Here is a 23,924-nt window from a genome sequence, read left to right as displayed (position 1 = left end):
ACAATTCTAGCATGAATAATAAACTTTTATCATGATATAAGGAAATAAATAATAACTTTATTATTGCCTCTAGGGCATATTTCCTTCATGGGATGCAAGTGGGTGTTCGAGAAGAAGCTTAGGCCCGACGGTACGATAGAAAAGTACAAGGCTAGGCTTGTGGCCAAGGGCTACGCCCAGAAAGAAGAAGAAGATTTCTTCAACACCTCTTCACCTATGGCCAGACTGACCGCCATTCGAGTATTACTCTCGTTGGCGGCCTCACATGGTCTTCTCATTCATCAGATGGATGTTAAGACGGCTTTCCTGAACGGAGAGCTAAAGGAGGAAATCTATATGCAACAGCCTGATGGCTTTGTGATGGATGGTCAGGAAGGAAAGGTGTGTAAGTTGGTGAAATCTTTGTATGGCCTGAGACAAGCACCTAAGCAATGGCATGACAAGTTTAATGAAACGTTGACATCTGTTGGCTTTGTTGTTAATGAGGCCGACAAATGTGTGTACTATTGCTATGGTGGGGGCGAAGGAGTTATACTGTGTTTGTATGTTGATGACATACTGATATTTGGGACTAATCTCAGAATTTTGAGATGAGGGACCTTGGAGGGGCTGATGTTATATTGAACATCAAGCTATTGAGAGATGATGAAGGTGGGATTACACTTCTGCAATCCCATTATGTTGAGAAGGTGTTGAGTCGTTTTGGATATTCGGACTACAAACCATCTCAAACACCATATGATCCTAGTGTGCTGATTCGAAAGTCTAAAGCCACAGCTATAGATCAATTGAGATACTCTCATATTGTTGGTTCACTTCAGTATCTAGCGAGCGCAACGAGGCCTGACATTGCATTTGCTATTAGCAAACTGAGCCGGTTTGTTTCCAAACCGGGTGATGTACATTGGCGTGCTCTTGAGAGAGTTATGCGCTATCTGAAAGGTACTATGAACTATGGACTTCACTATACTGGATACCCGTCGGTACTTGAAGGGTATAGTGATGCAAATTGGATCTCTAATGCTGATGAGATGAAGGCCACAACTGGGGATATGTTTACTCTTGGAGGTGGTGCTATTTCCTGGAAGTCTTGCAAGCAAACGATCTTAACAAGATCGACAATGGAAGCAGAATTAACAGCATTAGACACATCGGGTGGTGAAGCAGAATGGCTTCGAGATCTGTTGATGGATTTGCCAGTGGTTGAGAATAGTTATTGTGACAATCCGGAAGAGTGAAGAGTTCAAAGAACAACATGAAGTCCAACAAACACATAAGAATGAGATTGAAAGCTGTTAGAAAATTGAGGAACTCCGGAGTGATAGCATTGGATTATATTCAAACGGCTAAGAATTTGGCAGATCCCTTTACTAAAGGGCTATCACGTGTTGTGATAGATAGCACATCAAGGGAGATGGGTATGAGACCCACATGAGTTGCCTTGGTAGTAACCCAACCTATGTGATCGGAGATCCCGTGAAGTAGGACCTGGGAAAACAAGCCAGTGGTGAACTGAGGAGAGTAACTTTAATTACCCACTCCGTTGGAGATGCAATACTCTCGGAAATTGTATGGAAGGATGACTACTGTTTTAATGTGTTCCAAGGCTTATATGCATAAGCAAGATGCTATCCTACAGAGCGATCTTTGGAGGAACACACCTATATGAGCCCGACTACTAGTCACAGTCTATGAGATTGGGGTGATCTCTAGCAAGCTCATGAACAGGCCAGGAGTGTGACTAATATGCTCCACCCGAGGGGTTGGCCTTCGGCAGCCTCGTATCAGTGAGACTTGTGATGAAACTTCTTGACGCCAAACTGACAATTCAAGGCATAGTCCATTGTTCAGTTGTGAAGGAGTGCAACTACTTGGTCTAGGTGGAGCTCAACCTTAATCGGTCTTCACTGAGATGCTGGTATATCAAAACAACGTTTGAAACAAAGGACAAAGTGGGCCACTGAGATCTGGTGGGGGATTGTTGAAATATGAGATGGGCCTAGAGCCCATATGACAATTTCAGATTTGATCTCTAAGGGCCCATGTAGGTGGCATGACAAGGTGGTGGGAAGTTTAGTCCCACCCCGGAAGTGGAAGGAGAGTTGGAGTGGTTTATAAGGGATCCTCTCCATCATGCTATTGGAGCTTGAGAAGAGATGAGGCCCTCGCGCACTCCTCCTCCGCTCGCCACGCCACGCCACGCCTCGCCTCGCCTCGCCTCGTCGCGCCGCGGGTTGCGGGATTGAGCCGAGCCGAGCTCACTCCTATGCGCTTCTTTTTGCCGGTCAGGAACGGAGAGTCTTTGACAGGTAGGGCCACGATCTGAGACGTCGGATCATCGGCTACCAACTTGGACGTGGGTTCAGCCCACGTCTCTCCACGCGCGGCCACACATATATATGTGGGACGCTGCCAACCCTAGCCGTCACGAAACAGAACGCATCTCCACCTCCACGCCCACATCGTTCCTCTGCTGCTGCTGCCGCCGGTGACTCCGTCCCGTTCACCACGTACACGGTTGACGGGAGAGCAGGCCTCCGAAACCCCGCTTCTCCGGATCCTGTACGGGAGAGGGGCGATTAGGTTTTTGGGTAGCGATTACGCGACTGCTCGCTTCTGTTCATCTATGTCCGCATCACCTTCGTCATCACCATGTCGACCGACGCCGACCGTGCCGCCGCTGAGAAGGCCGAGGCCGACAAGAAGGCCGCCGAGGATGCCGCGGCTGCTGCCGCCGCCACCACCGCTGCGTGGTCGATTGGAGGGTATACATCGTTTATCCTTCTCGTGTTTCTTTCTGTTGTGGCAGTACGAGCGATATGCGTAGATGTTTCTACTATATGCGTAGTACATGCTCTGTTAGATCGTAATCAGTGTGTTATCAATGATGTCCATGTCATGCTCATGATTCATTCATGGATTAACTTAATCGAAAAACTGCCTATTTTCTTATCAAATACTGCCAGACCGACCACACAACCATGGTGCCACCCGAACTTCTGTATTCCCCTCAGATGCAGAAACCGCTGAATTGAAGCACCATTATGAAGGGATATGAAGAGATCTCCTCCGTCAATGAATTTAGGAGGTTGTACCAAAGCAGAAGTGTTCGCAATATTCAAGAACACGTGCAAAATGTGAGAGGCGGGGGGTGGTGTGGCTGGAGATCGAAGCAAGTCGCTCCTTGCACAAATTTCAGATAGTGAGCATGGTTCTGATTTTCAGTAGAGACTCTGTATATACAGTCTCCCACAAGCTTAGCAAGTCAGTGTTCAGTGTAGAGGACAAGGTTAGCCGGAGACAATGGAGCAGAGCACATATGTGTAGCCAAACCTGTTTTGAAAAAAGGGCAGTTAAGGCTTTGGTACAAAGCAGATTCCAGGACTCCCACAAATTAATGGAAGGATAAATAATGTGCTCCCCAGCATTCCTCGGTCTAAGTATGACCAGCACTACTTACAAAAGTGGAGGACGTGTGTCTGTATTCTACTTGTTGTAGGCTCTAACAATGTTATCAGGATAGAAGTGGTGAAATACAAACAGGGTTCGATCATGTTATCCCGAGCAAGAGAACGCAGTGATAAATTGTGGATTGCATGGATGCAATCCGTTATGAAATGCGGATGGGAGGCATATGGAAAAGCATCGTCTCCAGGAATCACATGTAACGTAGAATCAGAGTAGGACACAGTATTTCCATGGAGGGACAGCAGGGGAGTCAGAGACAGACTCGCGGAGAAGATAAGATAGCAGTACAGATCTCCCTAAACTACTCGACAAGGTTTGAGGAGGAAACTAAAAAGGGGACAGCAGGAATTACATTTTGTAAAAACTGGATCAATTCTGCCTCTCCCTCTCTTCCTCGCGGACACCCTGAATTGCAATCCCTGCTGACCTCATCAAGGCATCGGGTTCGTGCACATTTTCAAGCGGCTCCTGATGTTGCAGTACACAAGGAAGACAAAGGGGAGAATGGGGACTTGGGAGTACCTCACCGGTGGCTGCCTCATCCCTGGCCACTGGATTCGATGCGCCGCTCCTTGGCAACGATGGGGGTTGGGACAAGGGAGGTGGAGGCAGATGGCCGCTCCTTGGCAACGATGGGAGGTGGAGGCAGTTGAGATTGGCAGGTGTCTGCCGTCGGGGCCGCTGGATGCGAGACAAACGGACAGAGACTAGTGGATAACACCTTTGGTGGAGCGGTGCTTTATCTTACACATTGATGGCGACGGATCTCGGCAGCGTGGCGCAGTGGGACCCGACGTTCGATAAACGGAGATGGACTCGCGCAGGAGTAGGACGTCTGGCGGCATGGTAACGTTGATGGCAGATAGGCCTAGCAAAGTCGATGCATCAGTATCTGCTCTGAAGTTGGATCGGTGGAAGAGAGTGGCGACAACACATGAGAGTGCGTCGGACCGGTTTGTGCCCCAAACCTGGTATGTGGCTTGGTTGGGGCCTCCCACTTTAGATATTAGGCTTAGGTGAGAGGTTTGGTATACGGCTCAGCATTTCTGCATCCCTTCATCAAGTTTTTTTTTTCGAAAAGGAGGAATACCCCCCGCCTCTGCATCTGGACGATGCATACGGCCACTTTATTGATTATTAACACAAGACCTTACAAAGTCGTACAACAGTAAGACTAAAGCCACCACCTTCGCAACCTCTGTCGCTACTCCTATCTAACTGATAAAGGGGCGCTGATGGTCTGGGCCTAATACCAAACAGACCTCGCAGCCAAACCTAACATCTGAGACATGAGGTCCCAACCAGGACTCCTTCCGGGTATGGGCACCACCAGTCCGGCGTGCTTTTCAACCAGGCCCCCTGCCAGGTATGAGGCTGCCGTAGCCACGTACCATCAATCCATCTTCAGAGCTGAACTGTTGCATGAACCGTGCCAGGCCTCTCTGCCATCGACGCCACCACGACGCCAGACAGCGCCACCATCCTGCGCTCGTCCATCATCACACGCCCACCGGCGATACCCCTACTGCTCCATGCCGCTAAGACTCGCCGTTGTCGACGTGCCAGATGCCACGCCGCTCCTCCGACTCGAACACCAAAAACAGGAGACGCCCTAAAGATACAAGGGGCACTCTGCACAACATGACAGCTGCCGCGAGCAGCTGCAGAAATCCAGCCGGCGGCCAAAGCCCCCACCTTCATGAGCCCACACCCGAGTCCTAGCTCCCCAGGCAACGCCTCCAAGGAGGGGATGACGCCCATGGCGCCACCGCTGCCCAATCCAGACCGGATTTTGGGTTTTCACCCGGGAGAGGACCGGAGGTGACAAGAATAAGGACCACGACACCGCCTTCAGGAAGGATGCGTCGCCCGAAGCCGACGCCGCTGTCGAGCCGAACCAGACGGCCTAGGGTTTCCCCCGGTCCCAATCTGCACCACCATCCCCAGAAGCACCGGAACCAGCAGCATCCACCGGCATCAAGCGCAAAGGGGAGGAGCGGGAACGAGGGAGTAGCAGGCCTCCAGATCTGGCGAGGACGAAGGCCCCCGAACTGCCGCCGCCAAGCGCCGACTCCCCGGCACCCGAGCGGTCGAGGACGCCGGGCAGAGTCCCCGCGCACACCGTCCAGAGCGCGAACGGCGGCGCCGAACCAGCAGGGGCCGCCGCCCCGTGGATCCAGATCTCCGCGAAGGGATGATGAAGGCCTCGCCGCCACCTTCCTCGGCAGCTGCGCGACGCATTGGCGGCTCCTCTAGTGGCGACGAGGAGGAGAGGAAGGGGGAGGGGGACCGCCGGCGGCGGCTAGGGTTAGCCGCCCGTGTCGCCCCTTCATCAAGTGGATTGGAGTAGTGACACATGTTGCCAAGATGATGGATTCATACATATTGGTGTAGTACTTTGTAAGGTCTTCGTGAATAACTAATAAAATGGCTGCATGCAACTTCCAGATGCAGAGCCCGGAATCATCCTCCTTTCCGAAAAAAAAAAGTCACCAACCATCCTCGATCTAAGCATGACCACCGCTTACAAAAGGGGGAGGCTGCGCGTATGTGTTCTACTTCATGTAGGCTCTAACAATGGTATATCAGGATAGCAGTGGCAGTCAAACATATACAAACGGGTTGGATCATGTTATCCTGAGCAAGATAACATAGTGACAATAAATCATGCGTTGGTTTGATGTGAACCATTACCAAATACGAATGGGAGGCATACGGAAACTTGTCATCTCGAGGAGTCAGACAGCGTGTAGAATCAGGCTAAGGCTAAGTCTTTCCGAGGAGAAAAGGTAGCGGAGTCATGGACACAGTCGCGGAGAAGATAAGATGGCAGTACAGATCTAGATCTGCATAAAGTATACTCAACGAGACTTGAGGAAGAAACTAGAAAGTGGACAGGAGGAATGTCATTTTCTAAAATTGGATCAACTCTGTCACTCTTCCTGTCCGACACCCAAAATTGCAATGCCTGCTGATCTCATGAAGACATAGGGTTCGTGCACATTTATAAGCGGCACCTGATGTTACGGTACACATGGAAAGCGAAGGGGAGAATGGGGACTTGGGAGTTGGGAGTACCTCACCAGTGGCTGCCTCATCATTGGCCGCTGGATTCGACGCGCCGCTCCTGGGCAATGATGGGGGTGGGTCGTTGGAGAAAGGAAGCAAGGAAGCTGGGCGCGGGAGGTGGGGGCAGTTGAGATTGGGAGGGGGCTGCCGCCGGGGCCGCTGCATGCGAGACGAACGGACAGGGACAGAGAGAGGAACGGTATGGGCCGGAAGCACGCTAGCCAAGACAGAGAAAGGCGCTTGTGTAGTCTCGTGTTCAGGAAGCGGATCCCCGTGGTCCACCGCAGCCCGCAACTCGTTTTCTTGAACTGTTCTTTCTTTATTTTTCAACCCTGATAAGTGCCACATGTATGGCATAAACACATAGCAATTCCGAATTTTTTGATGACAAATTTAGTGACGTGAGGATGGCAACTTTAGTTGTCAAGCATGACAAATTTCTTTTTGGATGGCAAGTTTCACTTGTTTGGTTTTCTATTTCAGATGACAACTTTGTTTTGAAAAGGTTCAGGACCGAATTGCTTCGTGCCACACGTGTGACACTTATCATTTAGGTTATTTTTTAGCAATACAATCTATACTCTGTAGTTTAGGACCACACATCATCGAAACTGAATTGTACAGATATTGTCTGAATTTTTGCTTTTGTGAATGATGAATGCTGACAAATACGTCTTATTTTGTTTTGCTGATGTCAATGGTGAATGGGGCTAGATGATAGTGGTAAATCATTTTCATTGTCATATACAGTAAGAAACTGCTCAAAACTAAGGTAATTTCAAGCCAGGGACATTACAGACATTTCAACACACAACTCATCCCATAATCCCAGACTAGAATCTCAGAAAAGAACTTGATGGGGTGATGCTGGCTAATTCTGTGGGGGAGCTAATTTTATGGGAAGTTTGCCAGTTCTGATTCTAGAGGATCAAAAGCTGAAAAGAACTAGTCTCAAATACCAGTTCCACCTCCCAACACCAAGTTAGTTATCTCCATGATGGTGCGGACTATTTTACCATCCGCACGAGCTCGACGAGGCATGCATCATCATGAGCTCACCGCAGATCCTTCGTAGCCTTGGATCTCGAACAGAGCCATGCATCATCATGAGCTCGATGTATCCTTGTCAACGCCGGTCTTGCCGACCTCCTCGTCATTCTGGTTTACCACCACGTACAGGTCGCCCGTCTGGATGATTTTCGTCCGGCCTGGTGGCTTGAACTGCTGTACGGCTTGTGTCTAAAGCTTAGTGCTATGGACCTTGATTATCGCCTCTCTAATAGTGAAGTAGGTGTCTATGTGGAGGCTCATTAAGACATCTACAAACCGGGACAGATGGGCCTCCACGTGGCCGGTGCTACGAGCCCAGGCAGGAGGCCCTTTAGTCTCGGTTGGTGGCACCAACCGGGACCAATAGACATCCACGTATCAATTGTTCAGGGGTTAAGGTTTTTGTTTTTTTTTCTGAAAGTAAGGTGTTTCATATATTGTGTTAGGTAGCTAATTAATTAATAGAGAGAAGTGTCCTTTCTTATCTCCGTGCTTGGTCGACGCTACGTACTATACATAGAGAGGCCGTCGGCACGCTAGATAGTAAGAAAATGAAGGAAACCATTAAGTACAGAAGTTGGTCATGCATACCGAGAGAAGTGATCGACCTCTCCTTCTCCGAGAGATTGGTCGAACAACAAATTTTCGTATTATTTATCTGACGCTACTGGCTACATACATATACAATATGTAAGATCTCTTACAATCCCCTAGCATTTGAACTCAACTTTCACATGGTATTCTCCGGCTTTATTGATGACGTGGTCAAGAAAGAATCCCGTCAATTCCTCTTGAATTTCTTTCATGTGATCTTGTGGTAGGAGTTCATTTCGCATCTGCCACGTCTAATTTGAAGAAGGGGGTTAATACATATATATGAATGAAACTCAACAGAAATGATGGTGTAAAAAAATAAAATTATGAATATTATTGCTTACGCACTTCATATTCTCTTTTAGAGTAGCCCCGCTTATTTTTCAAAGTCGCGTTGTAGATGAACTCGCACACGTAGTATCCACAGTAATCATTCCCTTATTCCTGCCACAAGCACTTTATAAAAAATAGAGGTCAATCAAACTGATAATGAAGCATTATAAATGGCTTTGATGAAAGTAACTAAAATCAACGGGCGATGCGCGCAACTAGCTAGCTAGTAGTACTTACTTTCGGGTATGTATATCGCAGCTCGTTCGACAGTCCTGGAGCTTCTGCGGTGAACTGTTTCCAAGCCTTGCAAGACAAAGAAAATAATTATTACTTGAGATATCAGGAAATGGACAAAAAGTTGCAGATATGGTGCGATAATGATCGATTGAACTTACTTGTTGAGAATTTTAGTCATGTCCGCATAGGTCTCGGGATCTTTTCGTCTCGAGTCTAAGACGGTTACCAGTCCCGCTCAAGCTTAATCTCCAGGAGAATATAGTGGAAGCTGCGCACGCATGCATAACTCATCAATTATATTACTATAACCTCACTCGAGTAATAAGGGAAACCGAATATGCATGACAGTAACACTCCCTTGAAGTTGTAAGGAAAGAGTATTAAATCTTTGTTTTGATTTATTAACAATGATTTGAGCAAGTTGGCCTCGGCCTCTTCAGCGTTCTTTTTAACCTGAAATTCATCTATGAGATTTGTGTTAATGAACCCAATATCATACATTTTTGCTTTTCTGCACTCGACGATCTTCAATCTGCATAATATAGTGAGGATAATTATAAATACATGCAATGAAAGAGCTGAGTATATATAGAGACTTAATGACAGAAGTTGTACTTACAGACAATAGCAAGTGATCGTTAATTTATCAAGGGCCTTTTGATTGAAGAACTGGAAGAACTCCTGAAATGGAACATGCAACAGATCAGTTCCAACGAGGTCGTGCTCCTCTTTAATTCTCAGATACGAAGTATTCGTCCCCCAGACTCTCTGCAGGTTTTCATTTACCAATTATGAAATCTTCGCATCATCGTTGTTAGAGATTTTTCATGTTTGACGAGAGGCTTCCCGTACTTGTATATGTGTTCGTCCACCTCCAAGAAATCATAATGTACATTGTCGGGCAGGTAATCTCCGAGATTGGTATAACGGGGCACCATCCCCGGAGCATTAGCGACGATGTCGCTAGACACATTGAGCGGGGGGCACGATTGGTTTGCTTGTTCGCCGAGCTGGGCAATTTTTTTCCCAGATGCTCATCTTTCTATTAACCTTTGATCAGTGACAGTACTTTCCGACCGCTCCACTTCGAGATATGCCTTTTCAGAAATGCGCTCATACTTGGTTCTCGGCGGAGACTTTGGTGGTTGATACGTCTCCGTCGTATCTATAATTTTTGATTGTTCTATACCAATATTATTCAACTTTCATATACTTTGTCAACTTTTTATACTATTTTTGGGACTAACATATTGATCCAGTGCCCAGTGCCAGTTCCTGTTTGTTGCATGTTTTTTGTTTCGCAGAATATCCATATCAAACGGAGTCCAAACAGGATAAAAACTGACGGAGATTTTTTTTTGGAATATATATGATTTTTGGGAAGAAAAATCCACGCGAGACGGGGCGCGCCTGCCCCCCCCCCCCAGGCGCGCCCCTGACCGTCGTGGGCCACCCGTAAGGCAGTTGGTGCCCTTCTTTCGCCGTAAGAAAGGTAATATCTGGATAGATACCAATCGTAGTTACGGATCTCCGGGAATATAAAAAACGGTGAAAGGGAAGAATCTGAGAACGCAGAAACAGAGAGACAGAGAGACAAATCTAATCTCGGAGGGGCTCTCACCCCTCCCGTGCCATGGAGGCCATGGACCAGAGGGGAAACCCTTCTCCCATCTAGGGAGGAGGTCAAGGAAGAAGAAGAAGGAGGGGGGCTCTCTCCCCCTCGCTTCCGGTGGCACCGGAGTGCCACCGGGGGTCATCATCATCACCGCGATCTACACTAACACCTCTGCCATCTTCACCAACATATCCATCGCCTTCCCCCCTCTATCTACAGCGGTCCACTCTCCCGCAACCCGCTGTACCCTCTACTTGAACATGGTGCTTTATGCTTCATATTATTATCCAATGATGTGTTGCCATCCTACGATGTCTGAGTAGGTTTTCGTTGTCCTATCGGTGGTTGATGAATTACTATGATTGATTTAATTTGCTTGTGGTTATGTTGATGTCTTTGGTGCTCATCATATGATTGCGTGCGTGGATCACACCCTAGGGATTGAAGGGGGACCAATATACCTTAATGCTATGGTTGGGTTTTACCTTAATGAACATTAGTAGTTGCGGATGCTTGCTAATAGTTCCAATCATTAGTGCATAGAATTCCAAGTCAGGGATGACATGCTAGTAGTGGCCTCTCCCACATAATACTTGCTATCGGTCTAGTAAAGTAGTCAATTGCTTAGGGGCAATTTCGCAACTCCTACCACCACTTTTCCACACTCGATATATTTACTTTATTGCTTCTTTACTTACAACGCCCCTACTTTTTATTTACGTACTCTTTATTATCTTGCAAACCTATCCAACAATATCTATAATGTACTTCTAGTTTCATACTTGTTCTAGGTAAAGCGAACGTCAAGCGTGCGTAGAGTTGTATCGGTGGTCGATAGAACTTGAGGGAATATATGTTCTACCTTTAGCTCCTCGTTGGGTTCGACACTCTTACTTATCAAAAACTATTGCGATCCCCTATACTTATGGGTTATCAAGACCTTTTTCTGGCACCGTTGCCGAGGAGCAATAGCGTGGGGTGAATATTCTCGTGTGTGCTTGTTTGCTTTATCACTAAGTAATTTTTATTTGTTGTTCTTAGTTGTTTTCTATCTTTAGTTATGGGTAGGAAACGCAAAATACCAAAAAAATATTTGTACCTACTAAACCAATGGTCGAAGAACCACTCAAAATTTATCACACTGCTGAAGCTTATTACTTGGATCATCTTGGATCCCTATGTGCTCGTGCTGAAACCCCAACTAGCTTAGTTGAGGGCAAATCTTTATATGAGCATGCTTATTATGTGCGACACCGAATATCCGAAAAAGGAAAACTTTTACTGGATCAAATTCATCATTTGCAATGCTATGCTTGGAATTTATGTGAAATATATGATTATACTTGTTGTTCTGAAAACCCTAAGAAACACCTTCCCTATCAATGTGTGTTTGGTGATAATGGAATCGTATCTTCGTATGCTAAGAGTGTTTAAAATTACTATGATGTTCAACAAATTAAAGAATTTGTTGCTTTTAAGGGTACTTATGAAATTGCTTCTTTGATTGAAAAGTATGATGCTACTCCTTACAAATCTGAAAATTTTGCCATACTTAAATATTGCTTTGATAATTATGCTTCTAATGCCTATGTTGAACCATATATTGAGTACTACTCCGCTGTCCAAGAAGAGACTAATATTTTGCAGGAGTCTATGGAAGAAAAAATTGATGAAACTGTGAGCTCATTGGATGAAAAAGATGAGGAAGAGAGCAAAGAACAAAAGGAGGAAGAGAGGATTAGCTACCTGTGCCCACCTTCTAATGAGAGTAACTCTTCAATTCATACATTGTTTAATTTCCCTTCACGCTTACCGGGGGATGATTGCTATGATGATTGTTATGATCCCGTTGATTCTCTTGAAATATCTCTTTTTGATGATGCTTGTGGCCAAGATGCCAATATGAATTATGCTTATGGAGATGAACTTGCTATAGTTCCTTATGTTAATCATGAAATTGTTGCTATTGCACCCACGCATGATAGTCCTATTATCTTTTTGAATTCTCCCGACTACACTATATCAGAGAAGTTTTCCCTTATTAAGAATTATATTGATGGGTTGCCTTTTACCGTTGCACATGATGATTTTGATGAATATAATATGCATGTGCTTGCTGCCCCTACTTGCAATTATTATGAGAGAGGAACTATATCTCCACCTCTCTATGTTTCCAATACGATAAAATTGCAAGAAACTGTTTATACTATGCATTGGCCTTTACTATGTGTGCATGAATTGTTCTTTTATGACATGACGATGCATAGGAAGAGAGTTAGACTTCGTTGTTGCATGATACATGTTACTTTGTGCTCACTACTAAATTACGAATCATTGTTAATTAAAATTGGCTTTGATATACCTTGGGATCCGGGTGGATCCATTACTTGAGCACTATATGCCTAGCTTAATGGCTTTAAAGAAAGCGCTGCCAGGGAGACAACCCGGATGTTTTAGAGAGTCATTTATTTCTGTTGTATGCTTTTATAAAGTTTAAATATAAAAATTATGTGCCAAGGTTTTCCTTTAGGATGTTTACATTTGCTTGATGGTTTGTACGGTGCAGGACAGAAACGTTGGCTGTGGTGCGCGATTTTACATTTTTAGCTGGAACGTCAAATGATTCTGATTCTTTTTGAACTGTCTTCCTATACAAATTTTGTATTGTTCATAATTTTGGTAGAATTTTTAAAGTATCAGAAGTATGTTGAATGTTTAGATTATTACAGACTGTTCTGTTTTAGACAGATTCTGTTTTTGATGCATAGTTTGCTTGTTTTGATGAAACTGTCAATTTATATGAGTGGATTAAGCCATGAAAAAGTTATATTACTATAGACACAATGCAAAAACAAAATATGAATTGGTTTGCAACAGTACTTAGAGTAGTGATTTGCTTTATTATACTAGCGGATCTTACCGAGTTTTCTGTTGAAGTTTTGTGTGGATGAAGTGTTCGATGATCGAGAAGGTCTCGATGTGAGAAGAAGGGAGAGAGGCAAGAGCTCAAGCTTTGGGATGCCCAAGGCACCCCAAGTAAATATTCAAGGAGACTCAAGCGTCTAAGCTTGGGGATGCCCCGGAAGGCATCCCCTCTTTCTTCAACAAGTATCGGTATGTTTTCGGATTCGTTTCGTTCATGCGATATGTGCAATCTTGGAGCGTCTTTTGCATTTAGTTTTCATTTTTCTTTTATGCACCATGCTGCTATGAGATAGTCCTTGGTTGATTTATAGAATTCTCTTTTCACTTCACTTATATCTTTTGAGTATGGCTTTATAGAATGCTTCATGTGCTTCACTTATATCATTTTAAGTTTGGATTGCCTATTTCTCTTTACATAGACAACCTCCATTTGTAGAATGCTCTTTTGATTCACTTATATTTGTTAGAGCATGGGCATATCTTTTGTAGAAAGAATTAAACTCTCTTGCTTCACTTATATTTATTTAGAGAGATGACAGGAATTGGTCATTCACATGGTTAGTCATAAAATCCTACATAAAACTTGTAGATCACTGAATATGATGTATTTGATTCCTTGCAATAGTTTTGCGATATAAAGATGGTGATATTAGAGTCATGCTAGTGGCTGGTTGTGAATTGTAGAAATACTTGTGTTGAGGTTTGTGATTCCCGTAGCATGCACGTATGGTGAACCGTTATGTAACAAAGTTGGAGCATGAGGTATTTATTGATTGTCTTCCTTATGAGTGGCGGTTGGGGACGAGCGATGGTCTTTTCTACCAATCTATCCCCCTAGGAGCATGCGCGTAGTAATTTGTTCCGATGACTAATAGATTTTTGCAATAAGTATGTGAGTTCTTTATGACTAATATTGAGTCCATGGATTATACGCACTCTCACCCTTCCATCATTGCTAGCCTCTCTAGTACCGCGCAACTTTCGCCGGTACCATAAACCCACCATATACCTTCCTCAAAACAGCCACCATACCTACCTATCATGGCATTTCCATAGCCATTCCAAAATATATTGCCATGCAACTTTCATCATCATCATATACATGACTTGAGCATTCATTGTCATATTGCTTTGCATGACCGTAAGATAGCTAGCATGATGTTTTCATGGCTTGTCCATTTTTTTGATGTCATTGCTACGCTAGATCATTGCACATCCTGGTACACTGCCGGAAGCATTCATATAGAGTCATATCTTTGTTCTATATATCGAGTTGTAATATTGAGTTGTAAGTAAATAAAAGTGTGATTGTCATCATTATTAGAGTGTCAGGACCCCGATCCTAAGCCACATCGATCTAGCATGTAACACATCATATCACTTTGCGGCCTCACGCACGGTATTCCCACGGGTACCACCTTACCTGGCCCGGGACCGTTTGCGCCTTTTGGCTCACGTATATGATAGGGTCGCTAGCATCCATATGACAGAGAACCCGGGCCGACATGGCTAGTCGTGAACCCAAAGCGGCACAGACCTATGGAGATAGGCATACATGAATCACATCGAGCATGTCGGTCATCAGCGTGTGAAACCGGGCTGTAGCACTGGGCTAACAGGACTCCGGTAACCCGGGCTGTAGCAGGCTAGGCACGACTCCGGATGTCACCGCGTGACATTTCCCCGAAGGGACAGACACAGGAACGAAGTGAAACACATGCCGGCCAATCAAGTGTCCTGAGCAGTAGTGCTGGGCTAGCAGGACTCCGGTGAACCGGGCTGTAGCGGACTACTATGGCTCATGGAAGCACTAGACTACATTTCCCCATAAGAGAGGCTGCCAATGATAAACAACTAGATTGTCGGATCCCACACATATCAAGCATTTCAATCATACACACAATATGCTCAATATGTGCAAATACAACATGGCATCACAACATGGGTCTCATGTATTTATTCATTAGGCTCCGAGGAGCGAGATATTACAAACATGGGTCTGATGACCCAACATACAGAGCATACAAGCAACAAGCACATGCGGAAGCTTAACTTGTCTGAGTGCAGACAACTACAAATGAAGAAGGCTGAGAAGCCTGACTATCTACCAGATCCTGCCGAGGACACAAGATCGTAGCTGAGGTAATAGGCTAAACGTCGAAGTCCACGTGGAACTACTAGCGAGACTGAAATCTCTCTGCAAAACATAAAATAAGCAAACATGAGTACAAATGTACCCAGCAAGACTTACATCAGAACTAGCTACATATGCATCGGTCTCAATAAAGGGGGTGGTGGAGTTTAACTACAGCAAGCCAACTTTGACTCAGTGGCTAACCTGAACTACGACTGCAAGCAACTCTTTTGAGGTGGCGCACACGAGTCCACATATTCACCATATCAATACACCACTATGGATCTGCTCCCGTCTCCCTACGAGAACACCATCCATAGCACTCACGCTTTTCTTGCGCATTTTAGAGTATCCACTTTCACTTGTCTATGAACTATGCAAGGGGTCCAAGTTTCCATATCCGAGGAATCCGGCTATTCGAATAGATAATGATAACCCTGCAGGGGTGTACTTCTTCACACACGCTCTCGCCACTTATAGCCCTGTACACGTCATGTACCTCGGCAACCTTCAAGCGGAAGCCGGGCGAGGGAGTCGGCCATGACCTGACTAACCAACAAGTCTCTAGTCCAGGTTTATCGCCTATTCGGGTTCCATCCGCAAGGAGATCCGGCCGGGGTGTCGCTCACGGCCCCAAACGATGTGTACAGGGTTCCCAAGCCCACCATCCGGGTGCCACTTGGTACACCGGGCCACTGTGCCTAGTCTGTCCCAAGCCCACCTGTACCGGGTGCCACTTGGTAGACTACTAACACTACCTACAACACCAGAAACTAGTTGCAACTCATGGAAAGAGATCGAGTTGATTAATAAGTCAAGAGAGCTTGGAGCGCCCGGAGCCCAATGTGTGGTAGTAACTGTTCATGGATTACAAACACAAAACTCAGTTCCTGAGGACGGCTGCAATGAGACAACCCACCATGTACTCCTACATGGCCTCTCACCTGTACCTTTACCAAATCGTGTTCACACACGTAGCTCTCAACGGTAGGACATGTTCACCACGTTCCAGTTCATTCCCGATGAATCAGACCAGACTCAACTCTAAGCAGTAGCAGGCATGACAAACAAGCATGAGTGAGTAGGCACATCAGGGCTCAAACAACTCCTACTCATGCTAGTGGGTTTCATCTATTTACTGTGGCAATGACAGGTCATGCAGAGGAAAGGGTTCAACTACCGCAGCATGTAACAGTTGAATCGGTGTTGCCCTAATGCAGGAGCGAGAGAGGGGGATTGTATTGGAATGAACAAGGGGGTTTGCTTGCCTGGCACTTCTGAAGATATCATTGGGTCTTCATCAGTGTCAACGATCACAGCGTCGGTACAATGTCTATCGAGAGGGGACAAACACCGGCAACTGAGAAAGAACTCAATCAACACATGACGATATGCAACAATATGATGCATGCTCATGACATGGAAAAATGAGTGTGTTTTGGCTAATGCAATAGGAAGTCATTTTAATTGAAGTGGAATTCAAAATTTATATCAAACTCCATCTCCAAACCTATTATGAAATTTGCCCTAATCATGTTTCATCCTAATTAGTGAGGTTAACTTGCTCAAACATGCATGAAAATGGTACAGATGGATTCCTTGAATTTTTTTTGATAATTTTTCATATATAATTTATTTCATTTGGAGTTACGGTTGAATTTCTATGATTTTTAGAAGTTTTAAACATTTTCTGGAATTTCCTGGTTATTTAGAAATAAATCAAATCCAGAAAAGGACTTATTGCGTCAGCATGACGTCACCCTGATGTCAGCAGGTCAACTGGGCGCCTCCAGGTCAAACTGACCAGTGGGTCCCGCGTGTCAGTGACTCAGTTGGTTAACTGAGTTGATTAGGGTTAAACTAATACTAACGAAAATGTCAGCAGGGCTGGGCCCACATGTCAGTGGCTCGGGTTTAGTTTAGCGACGGGATTATCACCTAACAGTGGTGATTAGCACTAACTAACATCTAACTAATCCAGCTAGTGCCGGCCCCACATGTCATTGAGCCAGGTGGGGCCCGACCGGGGTCAAAATGGGTCAAACCCAGGCCGGCGGGGTCAAACACATTGGCGGCTCGACGCCGACGAGGCCCGAGACGGCGGCTCGGCTCGGAGAACGCCCACAGGGCACGGACAAGGCCGTTCTTGGGCTCGTTGCAGAGCTCTTGCTGGCGCGGGTCGAGTGGTGGTGGCGGCCAGACCTATGGTGGCCGGAGCCGACGACGGCGAGCTCCAAGGCGGCGGCCGGAGTTCGGGCGAGATGCGAGTGAGAGCTAGGGGGCACGGGAAGGCGAGCTGGGGCGTGCTGCGGGCTCATGGGGAGGCATTGAGCGCAGTGTTGTGCTCGAGTGCGAGCTCCAGTAGCCGTAGCCATGGCGGCGACATGGCCGGCGGCGAAGAGCTCTCGGGCTCGTTACGAACGGCGGCTAGAGAGGGAGGTAGAGTACGGGGAGAGGGGGAAACGATGGCGGAGCTCACAGCGAGGCTAACAAGCGCGAGGGGGAGGTCGGGGATGCACTGACGACGGCGAATCGACGACGGCGACGCTCGGTGCAAGAGGTTGAATATGAGCTCCAAGGCGGCGTCACGGGGCATCTGGCGATGTGTAGCTGGATGGGGACGAAGAAGAGGTCGTCGTGGAGCTCTGGGCTCAGGCGGAGGGCGAGGATGTGGCTCTGGCCGCGGCAACTGCAAGCGGTGGCGATGGTGGCGTTCGGCCGTGCGAGTGAGAGAGAGACAGAGGAGGGGATGAGGCGAGGGAGAGTGCGAGAGAGAGAGTCGGGGCAGCGTGGCGTCGTCCAGGCACGGGGTCAGGGAGGAGGAAGAGCCTCCAGCGCGAAGCAGGAGGTGGCCCTCGCCTCCTGTGCGTGCGCCACGCACAATGCACACTGGCGAGAGGAAGGGGATGACTGGCATGTTGCCTGGTGGGCTGGGCCGCCAGCAATAGTGCCAGGCCACAGGTGAGACTTCTCTCTCTTATTTCTATTTTTGTTCTGTTTCTGTTTTTGCTATCATGTTTTAATTTAGTTCAAGACCAAACCATTTTCAAAATTCATAAAAATAATTGTGTGAACTAAATGGACTTATCCAAATCCACACAACAATTTTCAGAATTATTGAACATATATTTGTTATATAATAAATATAGATCCAATTCAAATATTTATTGGATTAAATCAAAGGCCCAAAATAATTGCTTCTGAGATTCTAAAAATATTGGTTTGAATTTTATCCCTTGCCAATATTTCCAGAGATTCACAGTAACATTTTCTTGGACTTAATTGAAGCAATTTTTATCTTGGTCTTTTTTTAGAAATGTTCTCTGAGGCTTTCACATGTCCCCATTTCAAGTTTCAGATAAAATTAGACATGATGCATGAAGATCAAGCAAAATCAAATGATGGCTAATCTAGGGCTGTGACAACTCACCCCCACTAAACAAGAATCTCGTCTCGAGATTCAAGAAGTGGAGTAAGAAGACAGAGGGTTCACAAAACTATCACAGGCTTCTCAATCCAACTGCCCTTCTCGGAGATGTTGATTCATTTCTCCAATTGATCTTGACGTCTTTGCGTATGAGCTCTTCATCCAACACGACGACGGCGGAAGGAAACTCTACAGGAAATGATCTTATCAAAGATCGAGCAACTCAAGATCAACTCATGGAGTGAGATGTTAAAACATCTCTTGGGCTGAGACACAAAACACACATCGAGAGAGATGGAAGGTAATAGATGACAGGGGTTCAAATTGGTAGGCAACAATTCCACGCTGGAGTAGGATGGTGCATGGTTTCAAAGTAGCGAGGAAGTAATTTGCCATGACTCCATAACGGGGCACCTTAGGGAAGGTGGCTCATAGAATTATTCCCTTAAGTGGCAAAAAGAATTACTTTTGACCCATAGATCATTGAATCTCTTTATACCAGCCTAAGGCAATCACAATCGATCTTTTGAAGGAGTTTGAAAGAATGACATACTCGGACTAGAATGGATGATGTGGACTACCTTGTTGAAGACAACGCAATGGATGACTTTTGCTTATCATCAGAAATGGATGAGACCCATGGTAAGTCCACTTTTGAGGATGATCCTGAACAACAGCTACTGAGGTGTAAGCTGGGAACAAAATGCAAATGTTGGGAATGATTCTAGTAACTGGGGAGAGGGTTCACCGGCAAAGGTGATTCCACCAATTGGATGGCTACCGAACAAATGAGAGAATGGAGGCACATTCCAGTTAACGACAACATCAGAACCTAGTGCCTGAGCGTGCTCTCAAGAACTTGACCATTTCCATACTCATCAAGGTCTTACCAATATCCGTCTCAGGGATCCTGGCAACACAACATACCACCATGATGAATGGTGATGGATGATGCAGATGCAAAGGAAGATAACACTTTCTCAGATTTCACCTTAGCGAGGCCAAGGAAACAAAATCTGGATGATCGATCGAGAGACATTTAGCACTCCGCTTCTAATGTTCTCCTTGATGTGCTAGGATAACCCTTTTATTGATATGGTTTGGTATCTAGGACATCAAGTAAAAGGTCGGACTTCGGGAGCACAAGAATCCGTAAGGATTAACTACGGAGGTAAATCCTACGAAATCCTCATGGGGAGGTGGCCAACTTTCTTCAATCGAGATACTACAATAACAGGTCTTCCGGCTGGATGTGTTGGCCACGACATCCACTTTACCAGTTATCGAGAGACCATTATTATAGTTCTTGGAAAATGCTCCAACCATCATATCTGCCTGAGATTCAGATCTGGTTGGTGTCGGGATATTCCAGACTCATCGAGTCTAGAAAAGAAAATGAAAGTTCGCAACACAAATCGACGAGATGACGTTGCAAGATTCTCAGGAAATGAACAACGATAGCAAACTCCAAAACATGAGCAGTTTGATACAACATGTGAACATGTTGTCCCAGACAAGCATGACCATATAGTAGTCTTATAATAAAAATACTACCGGGTTCATGTGGGAAACCATCATCAAGGATGTCAAAGTCTTGTACACTTAAATTAGACTTCTTTACCTTGAACAAATCACTCAGTGGCTTGTGTGCTAGGAATTCATATGGAACGAAGTTGATCAGTCTATCAAACCGTAGAATACTTCGCACATGCATGACTGACTTGGGATGATTCCAGAGGAACACAAAACCAATCTTTCTCGAACTCACGGCGACAACTTGCACCAAATGCACAAGAATTCGAGGAAGTCACTTCTTCCATCCAACATATGCTTCATGAGCTAGCATGAAGAGATGCTTTCAAAAGTTTCCAACACTCGCTTAATGTTCGACAAAATCATGGAGAGGACATGGATGTTGTCGATGGGCTCAACAACAATTCATCCAGGTTTCCATATAAATGGAATTCCATAATTAAGTTGACAAAGTGGTAGCATTGGTCAGAACAAAGGATGTAATGGTGTATGCCCGAGGAATTAACCTTGAGTAAGACAACATTACGAACATTGTTGGTTCTGATTTGACTTGACGATAACCCATACTCAAGTCAAAGTTTTGACAGAGCAATAGATCCAACAACTGATCACGAGGACCAATCGATGAAGATATCATCTTTCTTCAACACACACACACACACACAAGGATATCCCTTAGCGATAACTAAGTCGGACAAGTTTTCATCTTCCAACTCTCCAAGTTGTTGTTTAGCTTAACCAACTAGCTCAGGGTATCCAACATAGAATCTTGGGGAATGGGAGGTTTGGAGGAAAACCAACATGATCACGAACTCAACATAGCGGTCAGGTGACAATCGGGTAATACTTCCGAGAAGATATTCGGAAAATCATGAACCACCGATATGTTATTAAGCTCGAGAACAATCTTGCTTTTCAGGCAAGACGATATGATCAAGGAACGAGGGATTGTCACAGTCCTAACTCCTTGGTCGATGAGTGCACCTGGAAATATGGACTAGGTAGCATGATCAATCTTAGAATGGTAGTTCAATAACCAACACGCTAAGAATGAGAATATTGTCCATTTACTACCAAGCAATGAGTTGCTCGGAGTATTGATTTCACACATCACGATTCACTTGTCGGTATTCCGGTTCTAATAACACGGAACTGAGGAATGAACAATGATGGCAAGAAGTATTACTATGTCAAGAATTCATAAGAGGTGGTGCAATTCTCACGACAGTCCTGACATAAAGTGGGTAATACTTCAGGGTAGAACAGAACCAAAAGCTGGGTTGCATTTTGATCTACGGAATACAACTGCTTTGACCAAATCCTGGATATGGATGAGGTACTAGAGTTTATTTCTCCCAGTCATTCTGAAATAGAACGGCTTGACGAACCACAAGAATACTAGGCATCGATGAACACGAATGCATACATACTCCTTACTATCAATTGATAGACGAAGATAGGAATATGACGGAAGGGGGACAACTCAAAGGTGCATATAACTTTCTGAGTTGTGGATGCATAGATTAGTATGTCGAACGAGTTCAACATATTTCTTCCAGATAACCCATGCAGAAAGGTAGGGTTGGCAGAGTCACAGCATAGAATGGATAACTCATCAGGAGCACTCTGTCATGACCTTTTGGTTCAAAAGAACTCCTGCCAAGAATGGTTCATGATAATTGGAAGAAGGATGTACCACGAACCTCGAGGACTATCGCAAAGGTTGCTAATATCCTAAAGGAACTAGCAACACTATCAACAAGAGGTAAAGTAGAGTGAATCTCGGGTTCAAGAACCCATGAGTAGAATACCTACTACTAGATGGCATCACACCATGCTTTCGAGAACGATGGCCAGAATCATCACAGTGGGAACACAAGACATGGCTAGATTACTAGGTGATCCTCTAAGACACCTAGGGTCATAATACTAGATCCAACCTATATGCCGAGGCAACAGAGTGCCTCAACTCACCGATTAGTGTGGTTAATCTGGCCCAAAAGGATATCAGAAATGGAAAGAAAGGATTTGCAAATGCATCAGACTATTTAGAGACCTGGGATGACTCGGACAGCATAATGGCTGTAATTGCTCAAAAAGATTTGAGACGACCTGCAAAAATGGTGGCATAACCACTTAACAACATCATAATATCAAGGTTCTGAGGCCAAATATGAACATATGAAAGTAGTAGGAACTGAACTGAGGCTTGAACTCAACAATCCTAGGCAACTACGGTTTAGTAACACGTCATCCTGAGAGATAGAAGAGAAACCTAGTTCTTAACCCCGTAGAAAAGATAAGATGACTCAGATCAGAAGGTCATGAGGATAAGGAGTAAAAAGAGCCTTACGTTCCCTTCCACAATCAATTCCATTATATAACTAAAGCATTTCTAGACTCGACTTCAACCAGTTTGGCTTGGTAACCCTACAGGCAGTCAGGCTCTGATACCAAAGCTGTCAGGACCCCGATCCTAAGCCACATCGATCTAGCATGTAACACATCATATCACTTTGCGGCCTCACGCACGGTATTCCCACAGGTGCCACCTTACCTGGCCGGGACCATTTGCGCCTTTTGGCTCACGTATATGATAGGATCGCTAGCATCCATATGACAGAGAACCCGGGCCGACATGGCTAGTCGTGAACCCAAAGCGGCACAGACCTATGGAGACAGGCATACATGAATCACATCGAGCATGTCGGTCAGCAGCGTGTGAAACCGGGCTGTAGCACTGGGCTAACAGGCCTCCGGTAACCCGGGCTGTAGCAGGCTAGGCATGACTCCGGATGTCACCGCGTGACATTTCCCCGAAGAGACAGACACAGGAACGAAGTGAAACACATGCCGGCCAATCAAGTGTCCTGAGCAGTAGTGCTGGGCTAGCAGGACTCCAGTGAACCGGGCTGTAGCGGACTACTATGGCTCATGGAAGCACTAGACTACATTTCCCCATAAGAGAGGCTGCCAAGGACAAACAACTAGATTGTCGGATCCCACACATATCAAGCATTTCAATCATACACACAATATGCTCAATATGTGCAAATACAACATGGCATCACAACATAACTCTACGACTCAAGTATTTATTCATTAGGCTCCGAGGAGCGAGATATTACAAACATGGGTCTCATGACCCAACATACAGAGCATACAAGCAACAAGCACATGCGGAAGCTTAACTTGTCTGAGTGCAGACAACTACAAATGAAGAAGGCTGAGAAGCCTGACTATCTACCAGATCCTGCCGAGGACACAAGATCGTAGCTGAGGTAAGAGGCTAAACGTCGAAGTCCACGTGGAACTACTAGCGAGACTGAAGTCTCTCTGCAAAACATAAAATAAGCAAATGTGAGTACAAATGTACCCAGCAAGACTTACATCAGAACTAGCTACATATGCATCGGTCTCAATAAAGGGGGTGGTGGAGTTTAACTGCAGCAAGCCAGCTTTGACTCAGTGGCTAACCTGAACTACGACTGCAAGCAACTCTTTTGAGGTGGCGCACATGAGTCCACATATTCACCATA

The sequence above is a fragment of the Triticum urartu genome, chromosome 3A (assembly GCF_056163025.1).
Source record: "Triticum urartu cultivar PI428250 chromosome 3A, HENAU_Tu73, whole genome shotgun sequence".
In the NCBI taxonomy this organism is placed as follows: Eukaryota; Viridiplantae; Streptophyta; class Magnoliopsida; order Poales; family Poaceae; genus Triticum; species Triticum urartu.
The sequence above is the reverse complement of the archived record's forward strand: the minus strand, read 5'-3'. Positions refer to the sequence as shown.